General features: G+C 43.1%; 1 long non-coding RNA gene across 1 annotated transcript; it reads left to right on the forward strand.

The window, feature by feature from the left end:
• Positions 1-8,452: 8,452 nt before the first annotated feature.
• LOC112547257 (uncharacterized) lies at positions 8,453-14,786 on the forward strand. The gene is made up of 4 exons (XR_003090994.2): positions 8,453-8,614; positions 8,824-8,923; positions 9,016-9,137; positions 13,293-14,786. It is a non-coding gene; the product is annotated as an uncharacterized LOC112547257 (long non-coding RNA).
• Positions 14,787-15,961: the final 1,175 nt, after the last annotated feature.

Here is a 15,961-nt window from a genome sequence, read left to right on the forward strand (position 1 = left end):
TAAGGCTATGTCTAGACTTCAGAGATAAATCAGAAAAAGATATGCAAATTGTGAAGTGCAATTTGCATATCTTTTTCTGCTTTTTTTTTGTTTTGTTTTGTTTTTGTTTGGAAGAGGCTTTTCTGACATTTGGCCCATATACACAGGGCCAAATTTTGGAAAAAACTCCTCTTTCAGAACATCCCTTATTCCTCATGCAATGAGGAATACAGGGATGCCGAAAAAATGCATCCGTTTTTTCTATAAACTGTTCCAAAAAAGCGGACTTGTTCCTTGGATGCAGCAGAACTTTTCCAGGATACCAGTGGAAAAGCTCTGCAGTATAGACAGAGCCTAAGTCTCCTACTCAAAAAGAATGATAATGGGCCTCACATTCTCAAACAATGTGTATAGTTTGAGATTTGGCTATATGTGAGTGGATATCAGGATGTAGCAGGTACACACAGACAAGCAAATATGGCTTCAAGAAAAGAGTTGCAAGTGATGACTGGAAGCAGTTTATAGCATGTTTTCATAGACAAGCAAGAAATTGTCCCATTTCTGGTGATGCCTCAAAATGGATTGAGATCCATTGTTACTTCCCAATTAAGGTCCATTGTTATTTCCCAATTGTATCAGTCAACCAAATTGGTTAAACCCATAAGAAAAGTTCCAGAGAGCATTGTAACTGTGGTAGAAGTCACTCTGAACACTTTTGGCAGAGGCAGTGCCTGATACTGCTGGGGTAGCAATCTTGTGTCACCAAATGTTCTATTAGGCCCAACAGAGGATATGGCTAGACTACAAGTTTTTGTTGGAAAAAAGGACACAAAATGCACTCCACATTTTGCATACCTTTTCCTGATTCTTTTGTTGGAAGAGACTTTTCTGACATTTGGCCATATAGATTGGGCCATATGTCGGAAAAAACCCTCTTTCGGAAGCCCCCTTCTTCCTAGTGCAACGAGGAATACAGGGGCTTCCAAAAGAGTGTGTTTGTTCTTCCGCAAAAAAAGCAGAAGAGCAAACACGTTCCCTGGATGCAGCAGAGTTTTTTTGAGGTACCTCTGATATCCCGAAAAACCCCCTCAGTCTAGCCATACCCTCTGGGAGATGATGGAAACACAGCTGCTTGCTTCACTGTTCAGGCAGTAACACTGAAAACAACATGAAATGTGGGCTTTGTACTGGGCAGCAGAAGAGTACTCAGATGTTTAAAGGTACAGGACATCACAGTAGAGCTCTGACTTCATTGTCTTAAAATGTCAATCCCTCATATTGAGTGTGACTTGCTGCAAACCGGAGCAGGTACACAATGGCTCAGTGCTTTCTAAGGAACCCCAGCTGTGGAGGTTTCCCAACAAATAAAACTAGAAGGAGCCAATTCACTGTATAATTTTTCTAAAATAATAAACTGCTGCACCATTGATGGACCTCTTTTCTGTGAAGGTATCTAATTCTTTTTCTGTGACCTTCACAACATCTGCTGGCAACAAGCTTCACAAATTGACTCTGTTGTGTAAAGAAGTATTTTATGTTTGTTGTAGACATGATTCCTATTAATTTCATTGGCTGACACCTGGTTCTTGTATTATGGGAAGGGGTAAATAGCACTTCCTATTCACTGTTCTCCACATCATTCATGATCTTCTAGATCTCTACCATATTGTTCCTTAGTTGTCTCTCTTCTAAGCTGAACAGTCCAAGTCTTTTACATCTCTCTTCATATGAATCCTGTTTCATAAACTTAATCATTTTGTTGCCCTTCTCTGCCCTTCTCTCTTTTCCAGTTCCAATATATATATATATATATATATACACACACACACACACACACACACACACACACACACACACACACTGACATCTAAAGAACAGAGATAATCTCAACATAATTTTCAGCTCCAAACACAATATTTTGCGCGTGTTTTGCTACGGAATATCACCTAAGAGTATGAAAGGTATCCTTTGTGCTCTTGGACTGGCTTCCCATACTGAGGAAGACTATGTGTGCACATAAAGAGGTTTTTTTGTCTGATAGTTTGGTCAGTGATAGAAAAGCACTGGGTTGTGTTCACATTGTTTCCCATAGGCATCAGAGCATACTTCCATATGCAGCACTTGCTTGCCTCTGAGAGGAGTGCTCTGTTATAGTTATCCCACTATACACTGCTCTGGGATACAAAGGAAATCATCATTGTGGCAGAGGTGGATATGTGTGTGTGACAGCAGCAGGGGGAGGGAGAGACCTCAACCACAGCCCCTCCCTCCCTCCCTGCCACTGCGTAGCACATTCTGCCTGCTTCTGTTTGCATTGTGGAAGGTAGCAGGAGCATTCTACACTAATGATTTGGTTTGTGTCCTGGAGCAGTGTCTGACAGCACCATCTGTCAGAACAGAGCTAAAGTGACTGGGGTGCACACCTGCAGGCAGGATGAAGAGTGGCTACTCCTCCTCTGCCTTGAGGGACAGCTCTGGAGGGCAATTAGACAGGATCAATCAATCAAGAGTCTTCTCAGGCACATCAGCGCAAAAAGTAAAAAGACTCTCATTGGAGTGCTTTGATTTTTTGTGCTGAAACTCAGCAGTTTCAGTACAAAATGTGGATTTGTAGTATAAATGCTAGTGTAGTTTTTGTACAAAAACCTAATTTTCTGTGCTAAAACTCACAACTGTAGGCGTAGCTGAAGCAGTGTTGGGAAAGGTAGAACAGCATCTTTAGGGGCAGCTATTCTTCTTTCTCTATGGGTATCTGGAGGGTGGTTAGCATCAGCTAGGGGATATCAGGTGGCCAACAGTCCATTGAAAGAGTAGTTTCACTGCTATATTTGCGGGGTGCAAAGCATGTGTGGACATTAGATATTATGTAACGGAATATTTATGTAACTGCATCATATTTTAGCATTTACACGACCATTCAATAGTCCCTGGGGTGGGGCCAATAGCCAGTGCACTCCCAGCCCCACTCCTGGGGAGCCCCCTGTCACTCCAAACTGCTATCTCAGGGTAGCAGCATGGGCTGGCAGGTAGAGCTGGTCTGTGAGGGGAGCCAGTTTAAAATCCAGCTTCCTGCGCAGACCGGCTCCAGCCTGCTGCCTCTGATACAGGACAGCAGCAGCCCCTGTCTACAGAGAACCGAGCTCCAGAGCTCAGAGCAGCCTCTGTCCGTGGGGAGCTCAGACTCTCTGCAGACAGGGTCTGTTGACACACAGCAGCATCTGTCCATGGTAAGCCCAGGCCCGCCACAGAGGCTGTGAACAGAGGCAGCATGGGGAGGGGAGGGAGGCAGGAAATGTGTGTAGTCAACAGGATTAACTGATAAATCCAGGTTTATTGGTTAACCGTGTAGACGACTATACCTTGACATCCCTAGTGCACATGGCCACATGCATGTGTGTATTCAGAAGCCAGCTCCTCTGGCTCACTGGAATTCTCCCCCTAACTAGAGTGGCACCTCTGTTGCTGGTGCTGTCCATGAGCAAAGTAGGTACTGGACCATACTGTGACTCTTAGGCTATGTCATCACTGCAGGCTTCTTGTGCAAGAGTTGCACTTGGCGCGTCCACAGTGCCATGTGCTTTTGCACAAGAGATGTGCTCTTGTGCAAGAAAGCTCTGATGGCCATTTCTTGAGCAAGAAACCCCTGTTCCTGTCCACACTAGCCTTTTTGCACAAGAGCTCTTGAGCAAAAAGGCTTATTCCCTATGGGGAACAGAATATCTCTTGTACACAGCCCTCTCCTTTGACTATCTACTGTAAACTTTCTTGTGCAAGAATGGGCTTCTAGTGTAGAGGCTCCTTAGAAGCCTGCAGTGTAGACGTAGCCTTACAGTTTAGCTGCTTATGTGGCCAATCCACCTCCAATAGAAGTTTCCAGGAGTTAGATCAGACCCTAAATATAGATTTGAATGCCAACTTTAGGCACTTTAATTTGAAAAAAAATGGCCATAGTGTAATACAAAGGCTACATCTGAGCATAGTGCAAGGTGCGATGCTGTAATAGAGCGTACATACTGAGTGAATTGCAAGGTGGGTTTGATGTGACATTTGAGACCTCTGGACATAATACATGACTGAAATACGAAGTTGCTAAGTTGACTTATACCAGACGTGAGGATGGCTACATTACAACTTCACTCTAGCCCGAGGGAAGTTTCAGGGGAAGAATAGCATTGCTCACATTCTGTGCAAGTGAATATGATTGGATTTCATGCTTTTTGTGAGGTCAGTGTATGGATTCTCAGAATTTTGGCACAATTGGTGTCCGGAAAATGAATTTTAATTATAAGTGAATCTCATAAAGTAGAAGGATTAGGGTGTTGTAATTCAACTACAGTTTAAGAAGTTTCATGTATCTTTTTGCAATAAATATGTCAATGGAAGGAAATGATATGTGTCAGAAGGCTATAACAAGGCAGTAAATATTCTAAGAGAATTCTTTACAGGAGTGTCAAATGTACATGGTACTGTATTAGCATTCTGCCTACGAAACTAGAGATTAGTTTATAGAAATGAGATTTTGAATTAAGATATTCACAGTTTGTTGCCTGGTTGGGATTAACTACACTGGTTTAAGGAGCCACCTGGGGCCTGATCCTAGAAGGTGATAATTTTTCTAAGTCTCTTTGGTTTCACTGTCAATTGAGAGAGTTTTACAGGATTAGTCCTTTCATGAAGAAAAAAAGGTTATTTTTAGGACAGAGAATGTTAGTGATTCCACCCTTCACTATATTGGAGGATTAGTGTGCTAGGTCCCACAGCTGTCTATGGTTGTACTCAACTGAACCACTGTAGCTGAGGCAAAGACATGGCAGGGATGAAGAGCTGGAAGAACACAATTGGTTAATGGCATAATAAACGATTTGCCAGGCCATGCTCACCTACTTGCAGGAGAGGCACATTGGATATTTAGTGAAGGAGTGAGATGAAGTCAGATTTTATTTTAATTTTTTTACTCATAAGTTTTAAGTGCGTAAATTGTGGAATATTAGTTCTATTTAAAACTCACCATCCCTGTCCTTGTTTTTGTTGTCTGAATTATACAAGTGTTGTTAGACTTGCAAAAAGTGTACGTATGTGTCTATATACATGCACACATAGGGTACCTCTACAGTGCAGCGTTTTTCCAGAATAACAGCTATTATTTCAAAAAAACAATACTTGCATCCACACTGCAATTACGTTATTTTGACAAAAAAGTTGAAATAATGGAGGGCTTTTTCTGACAGTGGTAAACCTCTTTCTATGAGGAATAAAACTTTTTCTGAAAAAGGTGTGCATGGATGCAGAGGAAGGAGTTATTTCATAAAAAGAGGCCTCCAGGAAATAACACAGGGGCCCTGCTGGCCACTCCATCCACACTCATCACAACTCTATAGTTCCTGTCTCCAGGCAGCAGCAATTAAAGCCACAGATACCTGGGACCAGGCTTGTGGCAGGAAGCTGGCCTTGGGAGATGCAACTCACTGCATGGCTGCCAGTTCCAGAGTTGCAGGCACCCATGCCCCAGCCACAAGCTCCCCAAGAGCCCACTGGCCCTCCCAAGGAGCATGCCCAGGGCTCCCAGGAGCTTTCCAGGGGCAGGAAAAAGCATGCACTGTCCTAGTCTGGGGCGGAGATCCTGGCCCCCCTGGAGGTATGGGGCGAGGAGGAGACCTTCCAGGATATAATATATAATATATATGGCCAGGTGGCTGACAGCCTGGCCATGAGGGGCCATAACAGGAGCCTTGAGCAGGTGACGAGCAAGGTCAAGGAGCTCTGGCAGGGCTACGCCAGGGCGAGGGAGCACAAGTCTCACTCCAGGGCAGGACTCCATTCCTGCCCCTATTACAATGAACTCCACTGCATTCTGGGGGGTGGTGTAGCCCCTTCCCTACCACTGGTAGAAGAATGTGCCAGACTCCATCTTCTGGTAGAGGCTGGAGTTTCTGAACACGTGGGCATCGTGCACTCTCCCTGACTAGCTGGTCTGAGAACTGTCAGTGGTGGTCAACCAGGGCCTGCAGGACCATAGAAAAACAGCCCTTTTGGCTGATATATTGGGCAGCTCGATGTTCTGAGGCACGGATGGGGATGTGGGTTCCATTTATCGCACACTCCTCCCCCGCACTTGGGGAAGCCCAGGCAGCAAATTTGGCCACAATGGGGTCCAGGTCTCGCAGGTGAATGACCCTGTGCAGCAGGATGGAGTTTATGACCCTCACCACCTGCAGAAGGAAACAAACAAAGACACAAAACAGAAAATCAAAGGGGGTGCCTGAGTCCTTGGGAGGTCCCCGAATCCCCTTCCTCACTCTCCCCCCCCCAAGCACCCAAGCAGCCACCCCCTATGAGGCCCTCCCCTCTGCAGAACTGTGTAAGGGTGGGACTACAGAATCCCCTGGAGATAGGGCTTCCCCACTATCACCCCCAGCCCACCTCCGAGCACCCACAACCCACCCTTTCTCCAGGGTCCTCCTTTCAATTACTTCCACCCCACCCGGGACTGCAGCCCAAGAGTGCCTTACCTCCATGAGAAGGGCCCCAACGGTGGGCTTTCCCACACCAAACTGATTGCCCGTGGGTTGGTAACTGTCTGGCATAGCGAGTTTCCAGATGGCGATTGCAACCCGCTTCTCCACAGGGATGGTGTGTCGCATCTGGGTGTCACATTGACAGAGGGCAGGGGTGAGCCAAGCATACAGCTCCATGAAGGTCTCCTTCCTCATGCAGAAGTTGTGGAGCCACTGCTGGTCATCCTGCCACTGCATCAGCAACCAATCCCACCAGTCGGAACTGGTGTCCAGCTGCCAGAACCTCCTCTCCACTATAGAGTGCGGTTGCAAGGGCCTTGCAGAAGGTCTCAATGATGAGCTCAGAGTCAAGCTCTTGCAGGACCATGAAGGCAGTCTGCACAAACTGCTGAAGAAACTGCCTTCCCATGCCCAGGGGCAGCTCTGGCTCTATGGTTGTGGCATCCAAAAGCTGGGCAACCAGACCATGCACTGCAAATGCTTTGCTGTCCCTCAGAGAGGTAGGCAAACATGCAGCAGAAGCAGAGAAATGGCTGTCCAAGAGGGTCCCTTTAAGCAAGTGTCTCAGATAGCCTCAGGCAATGACATCGGGAAGCAATTGCTGACCTAATACCCTGTTTGAACTGGTTCTGGGTGGCTTTAAATGTGAAATAGCGTCCAATCAATGTGGATGCTATCTTTTGAAATAGCACATTGCTTTTTCATTCTGCTTTTGCTGTGTAGATGCTCTCTTTCAAAATAAGCTTTTCAGGAAGATTTCTTCCAGAAAAGCTTATTTCGAAAGAAGCTTGCAGTCTAGACATAGCCACACGCACGAGAGAGGAAAAAAACATGTGTAGCTCTTATTTCTGAGACAATAATGAACACATCTGAGTGATTAATAAGACTAAAAGAATTATGTTTATGCAATGAAGATAAATTTGTATGATAAAATTTGGAGAAACAGTTCAGTAAAGAAATTAGACAGCCCCTCCCCCAAATGCTTTGTATTTTTGTCACTAATAGAGATTTTTTTGTAATGAGGCTGTTTAATCCTCAGAGCATTCAAATGCCTGAGAGTTTTTTCAGTGACGGACAATGCCTGTTCTGCTTTCTGATAGCGAGTTTCTTTCTTTCTTTTTTGCGGGGTGGGGAGAGGAGAATGTGTGTATAAGAGTGTTACATACCCTTGCTTGGGTCAGCTGTCAGTGCTGCCAAGGTTGTAGAATGATTCATGTCAAGAGCAAGCACATTAAAGCATGTGAGTCTCCTTTCCCTAAACAGAATGTGAGCCTTTGATGTAATCCACAGTGATGCTTACAATGTATGAGCTTGATGTGCAGCACTGAGGAGAGCATTGGGGTTAGCTGGGACCAAGGTAAGAATCTTAATCACACAACAACTTTCCTTTGTTGCCAGTGTCAAGAAGGCAACTCTTCCATCATCAAAACGTGATGTTTTGGTATTGAAACATGCAAATACTCACTTTTGACAGATACAGTGTATTGACTGTACAGTTATGGGGAAAATCTATGATTTGGTTTCAGCTGTCTTGATGCATGAAAATATTCTGTATCACAATCTGAAACTTCTTTTGGTACACAAGTACTTCCACTTCCAGACTTCTTTTTTTCCACCATCAAAAAGTGACTTTTTTCCTTCTTCAATATTTTACTGATGTTTAAGAACATGAACATGGTATGCAAATAGGATAAATATTAGATCAAAGCCCTAATGGAGAAAAAGATTTCACATTGCATTGAAAAGGAGCTTTGGTACAAATATATCAAAGGGCTCTACTTTGGTTTGGAAGCAACCTACAACAGACTAAGAGAACTTTTTGAAGTGATGTCACAAGAATCATTCTTGCAAACAGCAAAGGCAATGTGTCATAATAGACAAAGTGACTAAAGCAATTCATAGACAAAAGGAAAAGTGGTCATACATTTCTTTGATACATAATACAAGAGCGACAATTCCCAAGGATATTGGTTCAAGACTAGTTCCATATGTACAGAGGAAGTACATCTAACTGCCACACCTGTTCTCCTCCAGTTCTGTCTTCTAGAATATTCTTTCTACTCCATTTCTTTAAGCTGTTTATGAAGGCTTGGTTGTTTACTATTTCTCCAGTGACTCAGGTTAGTGTTATGCATGGGATATTTTATATAGATTGGTGATGGTTCAAGCAGTCAGGGCATTTTCAAATTTAGAGTTTCCAGTGCTGGTTTTATTTTTCAAGTAAACAGTCTGTACAGTTGCATGGGCCATTCTTTCTGTCACTCCATGAGTGGTTGGAGAGAGAGCTTACAGGTCTACGCTCATAGTAATGCCTGTTTGTTTCTTTTAGCCTCTTTAGCCTTTTGGGGACATAGGTGCCAGCAGACAATTTTTCCTGTGGAGAATTCAGAGGCAAGTGTCTTCTCATCCTTACAGTCATAGAGCAGGAGGTAAGGAAAGAGAGAGGATGAAAGCAGTGACCTTTAGTTCTGGAAAGGAGAACCATGAAAGACTTTCTTCTCTTATCCTGTCTCATGAACAGACAGTTGGTGATACTGATGATTTCCCAACCATAAAGGAGGAGAGAAACTGACAGAAGACCCTGTGGAAAGAGAAGATGGGAGATAACAATGTATGAACATTTAAAACACCATCAGGAATTGGGTGGGTATATAGGGCTGTCTAGAAGTTGAGCTAATAAGCCCCTACTTTCTTTCCTACATTGTCATTGCTAATAAAGGAGAATAATCACTTGTCTAGATCTGCTGGCAATGCTCCTCCTAATGCACCCTAATATTCTATTTGCCTTCTTGGCTACAAGGGCACACTGTTAACTCGTATCCAGCTTCTCATCCACTGTAATCCCCAGTTCCTTTTCTGCCAAACTTACTTAGCCAGTTGGTCCCCAGCCTGTAACAAGGCTTGTGATTCTTCTGTCCCAAGTGCAGGACTCTGCACTTGTCCTTTTTGAACCTCATCAGATTTCTTTTGACCTAATCCTCTAATCTGTCTAGGTCACTCTGGACCCTATCCCTGCCCTCCAAACCTGGTTTTCAGAGGCTTTAACCATGTACAGATAACAATGGAGCTCAGGACCAGTTTTCCCTACAAGCTGTGCATTTGTGCAGCCATTCACGAGAGACTCAGATGCTGCCCAACTGATTAGAAGAGCACTCTCAGCTAGATTTTTGTTTCTACTGGCGGTGCACATTTGCACATTCCTTGGTGACATAAAAAATCATTCTGCACATGGGTGGAAAAAAATCCACACATAGATGGAAAAGGTTAGCGGGAACATTGCCCAGGACCTCTGAAAACTAGACCCTAGATATCTAACTTTGAGCAGCCAAAATTAGAGACCAAATTTTTTCAGTCCATGTTATTTAAAAACCTCTTTAGATCTCCTGTCTAGTAGGTGTCATTTGTCTTGTGCCTATAGGGCCTGCACCCTTCAATTTGGATTATCAGACTCTGTTTGTGGCATTGCATGTTCATTAGTAACAAGGATCAGAAACCCACAGTTACTAGTGTCCTGGAATATGGGATTTCCAGATCTCGTGCAGTGTGGCTCACCTAATGAACCAAGCTCTCAGGGGTGATGTTTATTTGAAAGTAGGAACAAAAGAAGCAAAAGACAATCCTCAATTACCAAACAAAAGATCAGTCAGATCAAGCAATGGTAAACCCTCCTCACCCTAGCCAACCTGGGCAATCCCCACATTTCCGATGCCTGAGCATGCAGCAAGGTAGGAGCAGACATGAATCTTCACTTTGTTTCATGACTGGTGCTGACAGATTGGTGTCGACGATGGTCAGTCAATGTGATGGTAAAGGACAAAACCAATTGTTTAAAAATGACAACAGCAAGAGGAGAGTTCATTAAAATAACCAGTTCACTCAGGGAGCCTATATCTTTATTTGTCTCTATTTAAGCAAAGTCCCAATCTTATAATCCTTTCAATCCAAGTAATTATAAATATGGTTTCAGGATACTCATGAACAGCTCAAGAGTGAATCTTCTGCTTTTTAATTTTGATGTGCGGTCTATGCATGTGTGTTTCTATGGACCTTAACACTGGATCAGCTTACTAACGGAGCAGTGCAGCTTGTGCTGGGAATAGAACTGTACAATACTTTCTCTCTCTCTCTTGTGTGCCATCTTTGGGGGTAGAGAGCATGCAGGCTAGACTAGCAGCAGGATGTGTCTAAGTGCTATCTAGTTGAATCCAAATGAAGGTCTGTTCTCTTTTGGTCTGATCTTTTTTCTGTTAACTTTTTCTCCTCCACCTCCTGAGCCAGGTTCAGAGAAACCTGTCAAATTGAGTGGTTTTTGATTGCAGGGTCTCCTTCTTCACTCCCCAATTCCAGCTCAGGTTTATTTGCCCTTGTGAAGGAAGAAAATATTTCATTCCCAGAGCTGCTGTGTTCTGAGAGAGGTTGTGGCTCTGGTTTGTCATTGCATCCTTACGCTTTCCTCACTCAGTATCTAGACAGCCTCCAAATTGCTGCACTTCCTGCAATACATTTGGCTGCTGGTTGTGTAGCTTACTGTCTCATGCCAACAACACATGCTGGGCTGTGGCTACCTTGCCAAGTGTCTTGTAGCTGCTCTGGCTGCCAGTACTGGGCAGACAACATCCCACGCTTTGGTACCTTCTATAGTGCACTTGGCAACAGTATATGAAACACTGGATTATAACCAAGAAGGTTAGAATTCACATGGAGTGAAAAAGGAAATCTTTGCATACAGCTCTGCAAAATTCAAGGGTTTCGTTGGCAAAAGTTTGTCCCAAGCGTGGCCTCTTTTTTCAGTCAGTGCTGATTCTCATCATTTTTTGCTTGCCCTTGCCTGAAAGTTGCAAGAGCAAGCTAGCAATGCTTTTCAGGATGGAAACACACAGCTCTCAGTCACCTTCAATGATCTATTGATGGAGCAGCAAACTATTGAGGGAACAGATTGCTCAGCCTGTGGCTAGATTAATAGAGAGGCAATCTGGATGAGATTTCTAAGGTTGATATCTGCGAAATTCTGAATCAGAACTGCTGCTGCTATCATTCTGCTATACATGGTCTTGGACTTGGAGGACTTGGAAACTGTTGATGCAGCTGCTGCCTGTTCTCTACCTAAATATGATTGTGTACAAATTGCTCTCTTGCCCATTGCCTGTGCTCCATGTTCCCTAGCTGTGCTCCGGTTTTGTTTTATTTTCCCTCTAAGGCTACATCTAGACTGAATTGCTTTTCCAGGATACTGGAGGTATCCTGGAAAAGCAATGCCACGTCCAAGAAACAGGTCTGCTCCCCCCCCCCCCCCAAAAAAAAATCGAAAAAGCGGATGCGCTCTTTCGCTTTCCCTGTAAACCTCATTCAATGAGGCATAAGGGATGTGTCAAAAGAGCACTTTTTTCGAAAATTTGGCACCATGTCAACACGCCAAATTTCAGAAAAGCCTCTTTTGAAAGTAAATCTGTGAACCAAGGCAAACATTTAAATATGTTTGATCATCTTTTAATTAACTTGGTATCAATCATAAATCTGATCAACCATTTCCTGAAGAAGAGTGTCACATGTCTGTGTTTTATACACACCTGACTCCACAAAGGTGAATTGTTTTGGAAGGGCCAGAAGTGCTACATTCAGGAAACATACCCACTGGCTACATCTACACTGCAGGCTTTTTGCACAAGAACGGCCTAGGAAGGTTGTGGAATCTCCATCTCTGGAGATATTTAAGAGCAGGTTAGACAGACATCTATCAGGGGCAGTGTAGATGGTACTTGATCCTGCCGTGAGGGCAGGGGATTGGACTCGATGACCTCTCAAGGTCCCTTCCAGTTCTAGTGTTCTATGATTCCTTCACTTTCTCACTAAGACCCCTATGCTTGCTTTCTGGTTCCTACTCCCACACACACACTTCTGCTGTCTTCCCACTAGCATCACTATGTCTTCATCTCTGTTCTTACAAGCTTTCCTATTTTCTTTTTTGTCAGCCCATTGCCTTCTTGATTGGATGGACTCACATGTCATAAGCCCTTAACTGCCATAGGAAGACTGTTGTTTAGTTGGAGTTGTAGGGTACCACCAATCAGTTCTGTAGCAGGCTGGATGGAGAGCTATTGTACTCCATCGTGCTGAGCAGCATAGTGATCATGATGAGGCCCTAGAGAGGTGGCCATGAATGTGTTACCTTATTATATCACACATAGCTTTAAAAAGAGTCCCCTTCGCTCTCTTGAAATTTAACATGACATTTGACAACTTCCTTCTTGACTCTGGCTAGCTCTACCAATCCAGGCCCTCTCTTCATACCATCCTCTCTTCCTCCTCTCTTCCATGCCTTAATACTACATCTTGGGTTCTACTTCAGCTACTTCATTTCCATTCCATGTATCCCTCTTTCGTATACTTTGAGACCCAGAGAAATATGGCCCTGTTCTGGGACTCAGGAAAAATGAATCTATGGGTGGTTCTGCTGCTGGCCTACTGGATAACTTTGGGCAAGTCACTTCACCTCTCCATGCCAGGATTCCTGCACCTATAAAATAGGAATAATGGTACTTACCTCCTTAGTAAAGTGCTTGGTGAGGTGCAGATAGAAAATGTTACCTAAGAGCTGTTGTTATTTATGTATCCCTTGTCTAGCTGCCTCTGGACATCTCACTCCACCTCTAACAGGCTCATCTCAGTCTATAGCTTCATGGTTTATAAACATACCCAGAGTATAGGATGGGTGCACTTTAGAAATGAAAATAAATTTTACCACCTCCCACCTACTTTTGTCCTGCTTGAATGTCTTTGATTTTTTTTTGTCATTTCCAGATACTCACATTGCAAACTACAAGACTGAGACCATGGGTGAAACAAGGAGACCCTATTCCAATGGGGCCTTGCAAGTGATTACAGTGAAAAGGAGTAGATGAGTACTGACAGCTATACAATCTGGTATCTGATGGTCTGTCCACATGTCTGCCATAAAATCCACAACTCTCTCTTATCATCCAAGTTCTTGCAGGAGTGAAGCTGGTGAGACCCAATCAAGAGAGTTTGACAGCTTCACCAGGCTTTTGGGCAAGGTGTGGGGGAACCAGCTCTGTGCTCTTGGAAGGGATAGGGCCTCAGGCCACCCAGACCACAGCACTTGGCACTCCCATATTTAAATTGCTTAGGGCTCCGGGCACCACCACTGCCACAGGAATAGCAGGCATGACTGGGATCACTGTCCCTTTTGAATAATGTGGTCCTGGGGCAGTTGCACCTTTTTGCCCCCTCGATCGGCAGGCCTGGACTCAATATAGTTTTGATTTTCAACAGAGAAATTGCTGCCTCTCTGTAACATTGTTCTATGCTCTGTGGCCTGGGTATCACTGCTTACACAACTGAAAATGGGTTTGTGTCTATGTATACTCCATTCTGTCTATTTTTTGGAATGAGAAAAGCTCTCTCAAGAGTCGTGAGAAAGAATATTTTTTTCTTCAAATGTTAAGGTGTTAATTGTTTGCAACAGCTGCCTAAACATCATCTCAAGGGAAGCCAAGTGGATCTGTTTTATCATAGCAGACACATTAGTAGATTAAGGTGTTGTAGTGCTAGCAGTGAAGGGGTTGCTTTCAGAAGTGTCATCATCCATTTTATCACTGTTATGTCACCAGTACTTCTTTCATTATGAGTAACCATTTCTGGATGATTGCTTTTTAAGTAATATTGAGACAATTTCTCTGGATGTTATAAAAGTCTTTACCTCTACATATACTCTCATTGACATATTGCAGATGCTACTGTAGATAAAGGATCAAAGTAATTAGCTGAAAACCCCACAGAACACAGAAAACATGTTTTTTCTTTTCGTAGTGACTGGGGGATCTCATTTGGATTCTCAACGACCATGACAGTATTTAGGAAATAGTGGAGCTGGCTGGCAAATGGGAGAAAAAAATGTTTTGTGTTAAACTTTAAGGTTGCTTCCTTGTTGCAGGATTTGAAACTCCTGCTCACAGGGTGGGATGAAAGGGTCATTTGCCCCAGGGCCCAGTGAGCCCCAAGTCCAAACTGGGAAGGGCTCCGAAGTCCGTGCAATGCTAAGCACGCCTCTGCCCTTTTACCTGAATCCCCTCTCTTGCTGGGGGTTTGGAGCAATCTCCACTACCTTACCCAGTGGCCTGGAGTAGCTGTTGGCTCTACTGAACACAACATTTTTTTTCAACTTTTTAATCATTTATTCAATATGAATTTTTGATAAAAATGGTTACTGAAAATGTTTTGTTTACTGAAAACTGGGCTTTTGATAAATACAAAATTAGTAACCTTTTTGGTAACATTTTCAATTAAAATACAAATTAAACTCATACAAATCTTGTAACATTTTTTTGAATGTCAACATTTTTTGTGAAAAAAATTACTTTTTGGCAGGAAAAAGCTATTTTTCAACAACAAAAAGACAAAAACACTTTTTGACTATGTTTAGGAATAAGTACTTAGGTAAGTTCATTGTCATAGTGATTGGTATAAGAGTACTACTAATTCCTACGTGTTGACCCTCAGAATATGGCCATGCAAAGAGCTAGCTTTTTACAGATAATAAGAAACATAACTGCCTACTAGCTTAACTCCCCTTGATTTCAAGCACTTTTAATGGTGTCTAACTACCTTTAAAAATCTATCCTGAAATTACTAGTAGATGATCTAGTAACAGTATTACACAAGGTGGTCCAGTAAGGAGCAAGAACTTGTCTGATGCAGTACTAAAAGTTTGACTCTAACAGACAATTTTTTTCTCCTACTCATGTTTTTCTGTGGTAACACTGATTTTCAGATTCTGAAATCAAATTCAGTTTCACTGTTGCCTAACTCTTCCAGCAGAATAATAAACAGCAAGAGCATGGCGTTATCAGATTTCTAATTTCCACATGCATCAACTTCTTATTCCTTTAACAACACAAACTGAATGTCATTATCATCCCACAGGGAGCACTGTCAACTCATGCCTGGGTTTTCTTAGCCATCACAGCACTCCTTTCTTTCTTTCTTTGTTGGCCAGACCACTGAATTTATTTTTCCAGTGAAGTAATGGGTAAGGGAAATCATGTGGCACAGGGAATGAAAAATACTGAAAGATATAAACCAAGGTATAACTTCAATATATTAAGGGAAATTGCTTAAAACAGGGATCTCAATTGATAGCAGGGGCAAATAATGAAATATAATCCTTTATACCCTAAAAACGACTAAAAAAATTAAGGACATTGTTTTTGTTAGGCCAATACCAATTAAAGCAGCAGAAAAGCTAAGAGATGAAATCTGAGGACTACTTGGTACATACATAATAGGACTCAGGGAGTGAACCCTTCTTATAAGCCTGGAAACTAGGTTATATAAACACTTTTCCATGTGCTTGGGGGAGCGGACTGAACTCAACACAAAAAACTGCAGAATCTCTAGTGTAACGAACTCCTGGACTAGCTGTGTGTAATAACTCTCCTCCATCCCAAAGT

This window comes from Pelodiscus sinensis, chromosome 3 (assembly GCF_049634645.1).
Source record: "Pelodiscus sinensis isolate JC-2024 chromosome 3, ASM4963464v1, whole genome shotgun sequence".
Taxonomy (NCBI): domain Eukaryota; kingdom Metazoa; phylum Chordata; order Testudines; family Trionychidae; genus Pelodiscus; species Pelodiscus sinensis.